Source organism: Giraffa tippelskirchi, chromosome 5, assembly GCF_054371585.1.
Source record: "Giraffa tippelskirchi isolate mGirTip1 chromosome 5, T2T-mGirTip1v1.2.pri, whole genome shotgun sequence".
Classification (NCBI taxonomy): domain Eukaryota; kingdom Metazoa; phylum Chordata; class Mammalia; order Artiodactyla; family Giraffidae; genus Giraffa; species Giraffa tippelskirchi.
In genome coordinates, this window is record NC_137279.1 from 192,904,237 (window position 1) to 192,919,045 (window position 14,809).

The window sequence follows — 14,809 nt, forward strand, 5'->3', positions numbered from 1 at the left end:
TGGACATACCAGATGGGTCACGTGTCCACTGTGGCACCTGTCCGTTAGTGGGCATCCACTAAGAGGCAGAACTCACACAAAGCATTTGGATCGGCTGGGTGGGAGCGGGCATGGCCCATGTAACCAGGGCTTGGAAGGCACACAAGGTGCTCCGGGGCTGCCCTGGGCAGAGGTGACAGGTCCCTCCCAGGAAACCCGCCTCCCCCACCCAAACACACACACCCCAAGGAGGGAGGCGGGACAAGGTCGCTTCCAAGGACACATCCAGGTCACGGACTAAGATGGCCTCTCTTTCCTGCACTTCCATCCAGGCTGAAAGAGATCACAAACCAAATTAGCCGAAGACTTAACAGGAATTGATTTTAATTTAAAGCCCTTTGAGTGCTTTCCCCTCCGCGATGAAAGGCAAGAAGAATGAAATCTGTGTTCCAATCACCCCATAACTGTATCTGATCTAATTTTCTGCCCCACGCTGGCTCCTCCTGATGAGGTCAGCTTTTCCCATTGTCTCTTGGTGATTACTGAGCTTACCCTCCAAACTGCAAAGGAAATCTAATTTCTGCTTTTATTCCAACCTGTGTTTCTCCCACACGCTAGTAAATGTTCCCTTGAATTCAGACTCCTAAGTCCAGAGTGATTCACAGCACATTCTGAAAGAGGGGCCCGGGGCAGTTATGTACCCTCTAGAAGGAGTGAGGAGGTTGCTTCCAACTCTGGCACCTCCTGGACAGCAAGCCACCCTGATGTGGGAAGACTGCAGCATTCCCACTGTGAGGAGGACCTGGAAACAGAAGTGTGGGGGCTTTGTTTTGTTTTGCTTTTTTAAGGTCTTTATTGAATTTGCTACAATATTACCACTGTTGTTCTAGTTTTCAGGCTCCCAGGCATGTGAGATCTTAGCTACCCGACCAGGGGTGGAACCCATACCCCCTGCATAGGAAGGCGGGGTCTTAGCCCCTGGACGTCAGGCAGGTCCCCAGAAGCGTGTTTGGAGAGCACCAGGAGGGAGCATGCGCAGCCTCAGAGGGCCTGTGTGGTCCTTGACCCCAAATCCCATCGGCCAGTCCCCACCTGCCAGGGACACGCCAGCCCCTCCCAGGCCCAGGCCCCATAAGTGGCAGGTCTGCTTCCTCACCCTGTCTCTGTGCCCTGCACATCCTGGCAACGGCAGACCCACCGTCCCTCAAGGGCCGGGCCCTCAGCGGTGCTCAGAAACCCACCACACCTCCCCTTCTCACCCACAACCTCAGCTCCCACTCGCTGAGACAACCAAGGCCCAGCTGTGCCTGCATTGCCTCCCCCAGGCGGTAGAAGAGGGTCTGTGCTCCCCGACAAGGCCACCCCCCCATCAGTCACAGCCTCACTCCTGTGTCCTCGCCCTGACCTTTCCCGGTTCCTAGGCCCTTGGCATTTCCACCGCCCCAGGGGTCTCGTTCTCAGTGCCATCCCCCAGCCTTTGTTCCCCACAGATGTCTTCGCCCCTCCCCCAGTCCTCAAGGTCAAGATCCTTAAAGGAAAGATCTGTGTTTGCTGCCCCTTCTCTCTTCCCACCTGGTTACCACTCGCCAAAGTGAAAGCGAAGGTCGCTCAGTCGTGTCCGACACTTTGCGACTCCATGGACTGTAGCCCACCAGGCTCCTCTGTCCATGGAGTCCTCCAGGCAAGAATACTGCAGTGGGTAGCCATGCTCTCCTCCAGGGGAATCTTCCCAAGCCAGGGATCAAACCCACGTCTCCCATATTGCAGGCGGCTTCTTTACCGTCTGAGCCACCAGGGAAGCCTGCTGAGGTCACTCAAGACCAAGCAACCCACCTGCCATCCTCACTGGGGCTCATGCCTGTTTTCTTCCCTGTTCAAGAACCATCCTATTCTCTGCTCCCAGACCAGAGTCTGGAATCTGGACAGCTGGCTTTTAGGAATGATTTTAAAGTGTGAATTCGGTCTCATCTGACTGATCATCTTGCTCCTGGAATTTAGATCCATAAAATATTGATCTGGAAAGGATCTACCAGGACCATCTGGCCCAGAATGCCACGGCATGTGATGTCACTGTGCAGTAGGAGAGGATGACGGCAGTTGTTATTATAAAAGCGCAAACTGGGGCCCGGAGAGGGAGAGCAACTTGCAAAGACACACAGCACCCATGGTCCTGATGCCCCAGGATCAGCACCATCCTCATATTATTCTTGTATCCACAGACCCCAGCCTGGCTCCATGACAGCCTCCACCTCTCGTCCTCGACGTCCTGGTGAGCAAGACAGGAGCGTGTTTTGCTGCTCATTTCTAACATAAAAAGAAAAATGCTTTTAAGGCTATTTAAGTCTCTTTAGACGGCGACTCCTGCAGCCTGGATGAAAGAGCCTTGGTTTCCTCCCAGAGAGGGTGTCTGCGCATACCTGGAACCATCCATGTTCCTTTTGATCATGCTTCTTAGCAAGTCCCCTTCTGAGATCAAAGCTGGCGAGGTGGACAGGCCCCTTTGAAGTTTCCTGGGGTTTTCTGAGACGCAGGTCCTGGCAGCCACAGTGTTTTGCTCAAAGGAAGGGGCTGGCAGGTGGAGCCCCAAGGCCTCTGAGCCGGCTTTTACCCTTGTAAGTACTTCTACATGGGAGCCCTCGCTGGCCACCCCTGGGATGATCACATGTAGGAGGCATGTGTGGGGTCTGCAGGACCACCCTTTGTTCCCCAGATTTCCTCTGAAAATGACCCCAGTCCAGTGATCCTGTTGGGAAGGTAAGTGTGACACTGCACACATGACCCAGGCCAGCCAATCAGCATCACCCAGCCTCTGAGACCCTGACTAGCCGGGATGGTCACATGACCTAGGGCAGCCAATCTGCATCACCCAACACCTGAGACCCTGACTAGCTAGGGATAAGCACATGACCCAGGCCAGCCAATCAGCATCACCCAGCCTCTGAGACCCTGACTAGCCGGGATGGTCACATGACCTAGGGCAGCCAATCTGCATCACCCAACACCTGAGACCCTGACTAGCTAGGGATAAGCACATGACCCAGGCCAGCCAATCAGCATCACCCAGCCTCTGAGACCCTGACTAGCCGGGATGGTCACATGACCTAGGGCAGCCAATCTGCATCACCCAACACCTGAGACCCTGACTAGCTAGGGATAAGCACATGACCCAGGCCAGCCAATCAGCATCACCCAGCCTCTGAGACCCTGACTAGCCGGGATGGTCACATGACCTAGGGCAGCCAATCTGCATCACCCAACACCTGAGACCCTGACTAGCTAGGGATAAGCACATGACCCAGGCCAGCCAATCAGCATCACCCAGCCTCTGAGACCCTGACTAGCCGGGATGGTCACATGACCTAGGGCAGCCAATCAGCATCACCCAACACCTGAGACCCTGACTAGCTAGGGATAAGCACATGACTCAGGCCAGCCAATCAGCGTCACCCAGCCTCTGAGACCCTGACTAGCTAGGGATGGTCACATGACCCAGGCCACCAACCTGAGTCCTGTAGGGGGTTTAGAATTTTATTGAAAAAAGTTATTTTATGCCTGGCGTTATACTGGCCATCTTTGTTCAGCTGGAGAAACAGTCTACCTGAGAGTAATGCTTCACAGGGGAACACAGCAGGGAGGGAGAGGGCGGTGCTTCCAGGAGCCTTGTCTGACATCCTGGATCCAGCTATGCCTGAAGCTCAGCCACCCCTTACGAATTCCAATCCTGTACTCCAGTCCGGCGTCCTATTTCTTTCTCTTTTTTTCTTTAGAAATATTAGTATTTTAATCTCTGTGTTTAGAATTTGGGGATTTTTGCATTTTAACTTTATTTATTTTTAATGGAAGGATAATTGCTTTACAGTGTTGGTTTCTGCCAAGCATCAGCAGGAATCAGCCAGAGTTACACCTATGCCCCCTCCCTCTTGGACCTCCCTCCCGCCTCCCTCCCCATCGCATCCTGTTTCTTTGAGCAGGCTGTCTCACTTGCATACAAGTGAGTCCTGACCACCAGGCCACCAGCCTCTCACATAAGCCAGACTTGAAGCAGGTAGCTGGCTCTCTGGCCACCTAGTGGTGGACAGCACTGTGAAGGGAAATCCCCCCAGCCTCAGACGCCCCCTCTGCCAGGGCACTGGTGCTTGGGAGGGCTGCACCATGCCCTGCAGTGTCCACTTGGCGTCTCGGGGCTACAGGGAGCAGGTCATGGCCAGAGACCACAACAGGTGGGCACACCTTCTGGAAGGAAAATTCATCTGCCTGAACGTGGTTCCCCAGGAGGCACCGCCACGGCGCTCGGGCCTGACCACTGCCCCAGGTGACTCCACAGAGCAGCGCGGTTTAAGTCGGTCTGTGGGTCTGAACCTGGGGACAGGCCAGCTTCCACTGGATATTTTCTTCAGGAGGCCCTCTGAGGTCCAGGGAACTGCCACATGTGTGCGCGGGACAGCTCACTACACTGGCACAGGGGCTCTGTTCTAAGACACTGAGCAGACCCTGCCTGGCCATCTCCAGCCGCACCAGGTCAGCCTTTCAGGGCAGCCCCCGCCCTGCTGCCTGACATGCCAACACTGGTCCCAGGCTGGCCGGGTTCCCCCATCCATCCAGCTCTGTCTCACACTTCTCACCCCGCCACACACACACACACACCCAACCACAAATACCACTTGACCTCGTGGCCCTCAGGTCTGAGAACCAGCCTGGAAATAGCGTGTGGGCTGAGGGGCAGTGGCTGTCCTGGGGGCTGGTGACGTGGCCAGCCCCCATGGACACCCGAGGCTCACGCTGACCTATTTTAGAAACCAAAGCACATTAAACTCACCCCTCCCCTCCCTCCACTCCCCGGTGAAATCTATTTTAAAAGATCAGAGTTTTCTTTACATCCACCTCTGAAATGTGCTGCAGGAAATAAATGGGCCATAAACAGACTGAGGTGGGGGAGGGACGGTGGGCGAAGCCAGGAGGATGTGCTCGCTGGGGTGGGGTGGGAGGGTTTCTGATCAGTCAGAGCCCCTGTGTACACTGGAGCCTTCATTCATTCCCCGGCTGGGGATGACAGGGAAGCGGCATTCTGGGGGTCCCGGCCCCCACGCCTGTCTCTGCATCGGGCTCCTCTGGGAACTTCAGCAGTGGGTGGGACAGCCCCCTCGCCAGCAGACAGAGCCCGGCACCTGTGTGTCCCTGCCCTGCGCCAGGGCCCCTGCCAGCCTCGCTCCAGAGCCCGGCCGAGCGAGCCTGTCCAGGTGACCGTCGGGGTGACCAAGCGTCCATCTGGGCTTGGAGTCGGATATCCTGACCGGCCTGCCCGCAAACCCGTCCAGCCATCACCCCTCCGGCTGCCCCACAGGGCTGGAGCCCCATTCCCTTCAGTTCAGAGGCCTGGATGACCGCAGAGTGGTGGCCCCAGGAGGGAACTGGTCTGTCTCCTTGTCCCTCCACCAGAGAGTCCAGCTGGCTCCTCCTGACCACCCCTTGGCCAGGAAGCCTAGTGTACCCCCCTCTGTACCTCCCATCCCACCCAACAGAGGCCCGCCTAGAACCCAGGAACCCCTTAAACCCCAGCTGCCCTCCTGGAAAGAGGCCCTGGGGAAGCCAGGAGGGAGCCCACCGCCTCCTCCCAGACACACTCCTCCAAGCCAACCACCTGCCACTGACCATCCCCACAGGCTGTCCGGGGTGAGGAGCACAGGGCAGCCCCGCCTGCGGGTGGGGGACAGTGCTGACACCCAGAGCCTCCTGCTTCACTGGTATTTTGAACTTCTGGGGTCCCAGAGCTCCCCTGGACTCAGCCCCTGGCACGTGGCTCAGTCCATCCATCTGGTCCTCTGTTTCCTGCCGGGAAAGGATCCCCGCCTCGGCCCACCAGTGTCCCCCAGCCCCCGACTCTGCTGGGGTTTTGAGTCTCGGGGGATGCCTCGCAACACCGCCACCTGTGGTTGAATCCTCATCTCGGCTCCTCCCTGCCTGGGCCGCCTCTTCCGGGAAGCCTTCCAGAAGAACTGCCCTGCACTGAAATGTCTCCCTTTGAACTCAGGAACTAGGGCTGCTCACACCCGCTGAGACTCTCTTTGTCCCTTACACACTCACACACACACACATGCGCGCAGACACACCACTTACACATCTCTTAGCAAAGCACTCCTGCTGTGGCCGGCCCTGGAAGGAAGCCTCCAGCAGCTCCCAGCTAAGCTCCCTGGGCCTTCAACCGGCTCCCCCTCACGAACTGTTAGCACCCTGCTCTCAGGCCCTGCACCCACACTCCATTTCCATTCCCTCCATGGGGGAGGGGCCTCGGAACCCCCAGGGTCCCCTCCGAGGCCAGGTGGTGACCCATGGCCTGGAGAGAGCGGAGCCCTGAGCCAGGCGCTCTGGGCACTGAACCGGGGCCTTCACCAGCCAGTGTCGGGCGGCCTCTCGGGTGTCCTCCGTGGACACTTCCAGATCCAGCCCCGAGCACCCGGCTGCGGTCACTGCCCTGGGGAAACTCCCATTACCTCCAGGCTTTGGGGACCAGACGGAGAGCCATGCCAGGGGAGCTGGAGGGTCAGATATGGCCCGCGTGGTTCGCCCCCGTCCTTGGCCTGTACTCACGGGCCGAGCCAGACAGGCCTGGGCCACAGCAGGAGAGGTGCGTCGTCCTGTGTCCTGAGCCCGGTGGGAGACTCCGGGTCAGTCAGGGACAGTGCGAGCCTGCGGTGTGTGTGCAGCGGCCTGGAGGTTGGGGGCGGGGAAGGCCAGCGGCCAGGAGACTGTGAATACCTCAGACAGCCCGGGCAAGAAGGGACGGGGCAAAGGCCAGCCCAGCAGAGTCCGGGCTGCTCCTGCGATTGGACACCTGCCTTGTTGCAGGAGCCAAACCTTTGCCCCTGCTCCCGGCTGGTGCCCAGGGTCACCTCCAGGGCCAGCTGAGTGCTGGTCAGCGTCAGCCCAGGTTAGCCCGAGCCTGAGCTTGCAGCCCTGGCCGCTTGCCCTGGACCCTCAGTCCCAGGGCCCTGCCGCCCAGCACCCGTAGGGGGCCTGGTCTGCAAAGTCCCCACAGCTCCCACAGCCTGAGACCCCAGGAGGACTAGCGTGGGGTGGGGGGGCAGCAGGCCCAGCAACCACTTGCCGGGCCAGCCTTTTCCCTCCCGATGAAACAGCGTCTCAGGCGGCAGAGGCAGGGGGTGGGGGCAGGCCGGCTCTCGCGCCGTCTCCAGGCCAAGGGCAGACAGCAGCCTGGCCCAGGCCCATGCAGGGCCCTTCTGGGAAGCGGAGCCGTGGTCTATTTTTGCTCTCTGACAACACAACACAGGCAGCGCTGTGACTTATCTCTGCCGCCCACGGGCACGGCCACAGAGGCAGCTTTGTACCCTCGGGCTCCGCAGCCCCGGCCCCCCCGGGGGCGGGTGGGGGAAGGGATGTAACGAGCCCCTGCCCCCACCCTGTGAGCCCAGGCGCCTGAGTCAGCAGCCCCGAGGAAGTCCCCAGGACCCCTGCCAGCCAGCCTCTTGACCTGAGATGTTTTTCATGTGGGGGCCCATGTGGGGTCCCTGCTTCCTCAGGCCATGTCACCCAGTATTATTTGGGGGGCCTCCCAAGGCCACCCCAGCATTTCCCAGCCCCGAGCAGATGACGAGCGTCAGCACAGAGATGAGTACTTGGAGGACGCCCTCCTGGACCACCTCTTTCTCCGCGGCCTTCTGTGACAGCAGGAGCCCTCTGCAGCTGCTGGGCGAGCCTGCTGGAAACCGAAGAGCCCCAGGCGCCGGCCGGCCGCCTCCTCAGATGACAGGGCCCTGTCCCTACGGCCCTCCGTGACCCCGGTGACCGGATGACCCCACTAAGGTCTCTGAGGGCTGCTGGCCCTCGGCTGCCACCTCCTGCCTGCGCCGTCCTGGCCAGCCCCAGGGCTGCAGCTGAGGCTGCCCGCTGGAGACCCACGCTGGGGTCCCCTGTGGTCCCGGGCAGCCCAGAGCCATGGTCTCATGGCGGGCTCTGCAGCAAGGGTTCTGTCTGCTCATCTGATCCAAGCCCGACCCAGGGCTTGTCTCCCGACCCCTCCTGCTCAGGTCCGCGGAGAGGGGTGACCCTCGGTGGTGTGCGGCTTCCACCTTCTAAATCAGGTCGCAGACAGGAAAAGGGCACTTCCCATCAGGTGCCCGGTCAAGACTTCCATAAATAGAAAGACGGCCACGTGGTCTGCGTTATTTTCCGCCACCGTGAACATGAACCTGGGAGAGGCAGCTCCCACTCCGGTCCCCAGAGTTGTCCTGGGGCTGGTGACATGTGCCGCGGCAAATGCAGACGTGGGCACACACAGACGTGGGCGTGCTCGCCAGCCTTTGAAGCTGGTGCCCAGGAGTAAGCAGACGGGCCAGGTCCCGGCACGGCAAGCACCTGCCATATACCATGGAGAGACCGGTTCATGCTGAGGATACCACAGATAAATGGTGACCTCATCTTCCTCACTTTTCTGGAAGTAACTTTTACACAGGGCGTAATGCACGCATGTTCAGAGGACAATCTGATGAGCCAGTAACGACATACCCTGGGACCACCGCCACATCCAAGACAAGGTTCCAGAAAGTTCCCTCAGGCCCCACTCCCACAGGCAGCCCCTGTGGATTTCTGTCACCACTCATTGGTTTTGCCTCTTCTTGAACCTAACATACACAATATTATGCAGAAGGCAGTAGTTTGTATCCTTCTCTTTCACTTAAGTTTTGGACGAATACTCCATGTTCATTGCTGAGTAATATTTCACTGTGTGGCTACAGCACTGACTTTCTGTCCAATTTTCTGTTGAAGGATATTCGAGGTTTTGTTTTTCTTTGCAGTTTTTAGCTATTATCAACAAAGCCACTATAAATGTTCTTTTACAATCTTTTCTATGGACATATATTTTCATTCCTCTCCAGACATCCTGGAATGTGAAGTCAAGTGGGCCTTAGAAAGCATCACTACGAACAAAGCTAGTGGAGGTGATGGAATTCCAGTTGAGCTATTTCAAATCCTCAAAGCTGATGCTGTGAAAGTGCTGCACTCGATATGCCAGCAAATTTGGAAAACTCAGCAGTGGCCACAGGACTGGAAGAGGTCAGTCTTCATTCCAATCCCAAAGAAAGGCAATGCCAAAGAATGCTCAAACTACCGCACAATTGCACTCATCTCACATGCTAGTAAAGTAATGCTCAAAATTCTCCAAGCCAGGCTTCAGCAATACGTGAACCATGAACTTCCAGATGTTCAAGCTGGTTTTAGAAAAGGCAGAGGAACCAGAGATCAAATTGCCAACATCCGCTGGATCATCAAAAAAGCAAGAGAGTTCCAGAAAAACATCTATTTCTGCTTTATTGACTATGCCAAAGCCTTTGACTGTGTGGATCACAATAAACTGTGGAAAATTCTGAAAGAGATGGGAATACCAGACCATCTGACCTGTCTCTTGAGAAACCTGTATGCAGGTCAGGAAGCAACAGTTAGAACTGGACATGGAACAACAGACTGGTTCCAAATAGGAAAAGGAGTACGTCAAGGCTGTATATTGTCACCCTGCTTATTTAACTTATATGCAGAGTACATCATGAGAAATGCTGGGCTGGAAGAAACACAAGCTGGAATCAAGATTGCTGGGAGAAATATCAATAACCTCAGATATGTGGATGACACCACCCTTATGGCAGAAAGTGAAGAAGAACTAAAAAGCCTCTTGATGAAGGTGAAAGAGGAGAGTGAAAAAGTTGGCTTAAAGCTCAACGTTCAGAAAACTAAGATCATGGCATCCAGTCCCATCACTTCATGGGAAATAGATGGGGAAACAGTGCAAACAGTGTCAGACTTTATTTTTGGGGGCTCCAAAATCACTGCTGATGGTGACTGCAGCCATGAAATTAAAAGACGCTTACTCCTTGGAAGGAAGGTAGCAACCTAGATAGCATATTTAAAAGCAGAGACATTACTTTGCCAACAAAAGTACGTCTAGTCAAGGCTATGGTTTTTCCAGTGGTCATGTATGGATGTGAGAGTTGGATGGTGAAGAAAGCTGAGCGCCGAAGAATTGATGCTTTTGAACTGTGGTGTTGGAGAAGACTCTTGATAGTCCCTTGGACTGCAAGGAGATCCAATCAATCCATCTTAAAAGAGATCAATCCTGGGTGTTCATTGGAAGGTCTGATGTTGAAGCTGAAACTTCAATACTTTGGCTACCTCATGTGACGAGTTGACTCATTGGAAAAGATCCTAATGCTGGGTAGGATTGGGGGCGGGAGGAGAAGGGGACGACAGAGGATGAGATGGTTGGATGGCATCTCCGACTCGATGGACATGGGTTTGGGTAAACTCCGGGAGTTGGTGATGGACAGAGAGGCCTGGCGTGCTGCAATTCATGGGGTCGCAAAGAGTCGGACACAACTGAGGGACTGAACTGAACTGAGTAAATGGAATTTCTGGGTCATAAAGCAGATGTATATTTAATTTTATAAGAAATGGCCAAGCAGTTTTCCGGAGTGACTGTGCAATTCCAGTGCCCCCAGCCATACTGGAGAGGTCCCGCTGCTCCCACCCTCACCCCGTTAGGTGGTGTCTGTGGCTTATAATTCCAGCCACCTGGTGGATGAGAAACCCCGTCTCCTTGTGGTTTTTATTACCTGTCCCTAGTGACTAAGGATGTGTAACGGTGGTGATTTTCATTATTGATTAGTAGGAATCTTTACATGTTTAAGACGAAAGCCCTATGTTAGGTGTATGTAGTGAATCTTTTCTTCCAGTCTGTAGAATGCATCTGAGCAGTATCTTTTTATGAGCAGATGCTTATCATTTTAATGAAGACTAATTGGTCAGTTCTTCCTTTGGCTTTATTGCCTTTTGTGTCCTCCCTGAGAAATTCATCTCCTCTGTTTCCTTTTACGCGTTTTCCAGGTTAAGTTTTATATGCAGTGCATGGGTCTATGATGCAGCTCAGAGCTTTTTGTGCAGTGGGAGGGGTGGGTTGGCATTGATTTTTTTCTCCATCTGTTTATCTACTTGTTTCAATCATTTGTGGAGAAACTTCTCCTTTCCTGACTGAAGTGCCCCAGCACCTCCTAGAAAATCAATTACCCACAGTAGTTTCCCAACATTGTGAAGCACTGCTGCTGCTGCTAAGTCGCTTCAGTCGTGTCCAACTCTGTACAACCCCGTAGACGGCAGCCCACCAGGCTCCGCCGTCCCTGGGATTCTCCAGGCAAGAACACTGGAGTGTGAAGCACTAAATGTCATTTAACTGTACACTTGGAAAACGGTCTCTCTTATGTTATGTGGATTTCATGTCAATTTAAAAAATTAATTTCACATAAGATTGTTCTGTTCTGTTCCATTGATGTAAACGTCTGTACTTTCACCAAATTCTCCCTCTCCCAATTACTGCACCTGTACTATTAGTCTAGAAATTAAGCAGTGTGAATCCTCCAACTTTGTTATTTTTCAAGAGTACTTGGCTATGTGGAATTCTTTGCCTTTTCATGTACCTTTCAGAATTGAGTCAGCTTCTATAAATGACTCCAGATTTTGATTGGGAAGGGACCAATTTGGAGAGAATTAACATTTTAACAATTGCATGTCTTACAATCCCTAAACAGGATGTGTGTCTGAACTTATTTACATCCTCAGTTTCTCTCAGCTGTTTTACAGTTTTTAGCAGACAGGTTTTAATGCACTTAAATGGATTCCTCTGTGTTTTATATTGACACTACTATTGTAGTGCGAGTTTTAAATTTTATTTTTCTAAGAATTTGTTGCTAGTATATGAAAATACAATGGATTATTCATGTTGGCTTTGTATCCTAGGAACTTCCCAAATTTATTTATATCTAGAATAGGGTTTTTTTGTGGTTAATTTTTTTAGGATTTCCCATGTAAACAATGATGATGTTTGTGAATAGAGACAGTTTTACTTCCTTCGTTCCAATATTCATGACTGTTATGTCCTTGACTGCCCTCCAGTGCTCTCCAGGACCCACAGTACAATGTTTACAGAAGTGGTGAAAACATACATTTTTGAACTATTCCTGATAGTCAGGGTAAACCACTCAATATTTCACTATTAGTGTGAAGGTTATTAACAGAGTTAGAACTTGCAGTGGAGTTGCAAGTCCCCGTAGATGTCTTTTATCAGATTGAAGGCTTTTCCTCCCACTACTAGATTGTGAAAATTTTTACCACACATGGATTTGAGTGTTCTCAAATGCTTTTTCTGCATCTATTGAGATAAATATATTTTTTTCCTTTTATCTGTTAATGTGCTGAGTTGCACTGATTGGTTTCGAATGGTAAATTAACCTTGCATTCCTGTGATAAACCTCACTTCGTCCTAATACATTGTTCTTTTTATACGTTCCTGGATTTGATGTTGTAATTTTTAAAAAGTAATTGTGCATTTGTGTTCCGGAGGATATGGGTCTGTAAATGTCATTTCTTGTAATATCATTCTCATGTTTGGTACTAGGATCTTCCTGGCCTCATAAAATAATTTTAAATGTGTTCCATCCTTCTCAATTTTCTGAGTTTATGTAAAATTGATATCTTTTTCTTTAATATTCGGTAAAATTTAACAATAAAGTCATCTGGGCCTGGTTCTTTGTAGAAATGTTTTTAATGACAAATTCAGTTTCCTTAATATATACCACTTCAGTTCAGTGCAGTCGCTCAGTCGTGTCCGACTCTTCGCAACCCCATGAACCGCAGCACACCAGGCCTCCCTGTCCATCACCAACTCCCGGAGTCCACCCAAACTCATGTCCACTGAGTTGGTGATGCCATCCAACCATCTCATCCTCTGTCGTCCCCTTCTCCACCTGCCTTCAATCTTTCCCAGAATCAGGGTCTTTTCCAATGAGTCAGCTCTTCACATCAGGTGGCCAAAGTATTGGAGTTTCAGCTTCAACATCAGTCCTTCCAATGAACACCCAGGACTGATCTCCTTTAGGATAGACTGGTTGGATCTCCTTGCAGTTCAAGGGACTATCAAGAGTCTTCTCCAACACCACAGTTCAAAAGCATCAATTCTTCAGCATTCAGCTTTCTTTATAGTCCAACTCTCACATCCATACATGACCACTGGAAAAACCATAGCCTTGACTAGATGGACCTTTGTTGACAAAGTAATGTCTCAGCTTTTTAATATGCTGTCTGCTGCTGCCGCTTCTGCTGCTAAGTCGCTTCAGTCATGTCCGACTCTGTGCGACCCCATAGATGGCAGCCCACCAGCCTCCCTTGTCCTTGGGATTATCCAGGCAAGAATACTAGAGTGGGTTGCCATTTCCTTCTCCAATGCATGAAAGTGAAAAGTGAAAGTGAAGTCGCTCAGTTGTGTCTGACTCTTTGCGACCCATGGACTGCAGCCTACCAGGCTCCTCCGTCCATGGGATTTTCCAGGCAAGAGTACTGGAGTGGGGTGCCATTGCCTTCTCCTAATATGCTGTCTAGGTTGGTCATAACTTTCCTTCCAAGGAGTAAGTGTCTTTTAATTTCATGGCTGCAGTCACCATCTGCAATGATTTTGGAGCCCACAAAAATAAAGTCAGCCACTGTTTCCACTGTTTCCCCATCTATCTGCCATGAAGTGATGGGACTGGATGCCATGATCTTAGTTTTCTGAGTGTTGAGCTTTAAGTCAACTTTTTCACTCTCTTCTTTTACTCTCATCAAGAGGCTTTTTAGTTCTTCACTTTCTGCCATAAGGGCGGTGTCATCTGCATCTCTGAAGTTATTGATATTTCTCCCAGCAATCTTGATTCCAGCTTGTGCTTCCTCCAGCCCAGCTTTTCTCATGATGTACTCTGCATATAAGTTAAATAAGCAGGGTGACAATATACAGCCTTGACGTACTCCTTTTCCTATTGTGAACCAGTCTGTTGTTCCATGTCCATTTCTAACTGTTGCTTCCTGACCTGCATACAGGTTTCTCAAGAAGCAGGTCAGGTGATCTTGTATTCCCATTTCTTTCAGAATTTTCCACAGTTTATTGTGATCCACACAGTCAAAGGCTTTGGCATAGACAATAAAGCAGAAATAGATGTTTTTCTGGAGCTCTCTTGCTCTTTTGATGATCCAACAGATGTTGCCAATTTGATCTCTGGTTCCTCTACCTTTCCTAAAACCAGCTTGAACATCTGAAAGTTCATGGTTCACGTATTGCTGAAGGCTGATTTGGAAAATTTTGAGCATTACTTTAGTAGCATGTGAGATGAGTGCAATTGTGTGGTAGTTTGAACCTTCTTTGGCATTGCCGTTCTTTGGGATTGAAATGAAAACTGACCTTTTCCAGTCCTGTGGCAACGGCTGAGTTTTCCAGATTTGCTGGCATATCGAGTGCAGCACTTTCACAGCATCACCTTTGAGGATTTGAAATAGCTCAACTGGAATTCCATCACCTCCACTAGCTTTGTAGTGATGCTTTCTAAGGCCCACTTGACTTCACATTCCAGGATGTCTGGCTCTAGGTGAGTGATCACACCGTCGTGATTATCTGGGTCGTGAAGATCTTTTTTGTACAGTTCTTCTGTGTATTCTTGCCACCTCTTCTTAATATCTTCTGCTTCTGTTAGGTCCATACCATTTCTGTCCTTTATCGAGCCCATCTTTGCATAAAATGTTCCCTTGGTAGCTCCAATCTTCTTGAAGAGATCTCTAGTCTTTCCCATTCTGTTGTTTTCCTCTACTTCTTCGCATTGATAGCTGAGGAAGGCTTCCTTATCTCTCCCTGCTATTCTTTGGAACTCTGCATTCAAATGAGTATATCTTTCCTTTTCTCCTTTGCTTTTCACTTCTCTTCTTTTCACAGCTATCTGTAAGGCCTCCTCAGACAGCCATTTTGCTTTTT

At 51.7% G+C, this 14,809-nt stretch overlaps 2 long non-coding RNA genes across 2 annotated transcripts; one reads left to right on the forward strand and one right to left on the reverse strand.

Moving 5' to 3' along the window:
* Positions 1–803: 803 nt before the first annotated feature.
* Positions 804–2,744, reverse strand: LOC145507913 (uncharacterized). The gene is made up of 2 exons (XR_014055237.1): positions 2,397–2,744; positions 804–2,283 (listed from the first exon to the last, which is right to left on the reverse strand). It is a non-coding gene; the product is annotated as an uncharacterized LOC145507913 (long non-coding RNA).
* A 3,732-nt stretch (positions 2,745–6,476) lies between these two features.
* LOC145507914 (uncharacterized) lies at positions 6,477–12,560 on the forward strand. The gene is made up of 2 exons (XR_014055238.1): positions 6,477–6,601; positions 8,871–12,560. It is a non-coding gene; the product is annotated as an uncharacterized LOC145507914 (long non-coding RNA).
* Positions 12,561–14,809: the final 2,249 nt, after the last annotated feature.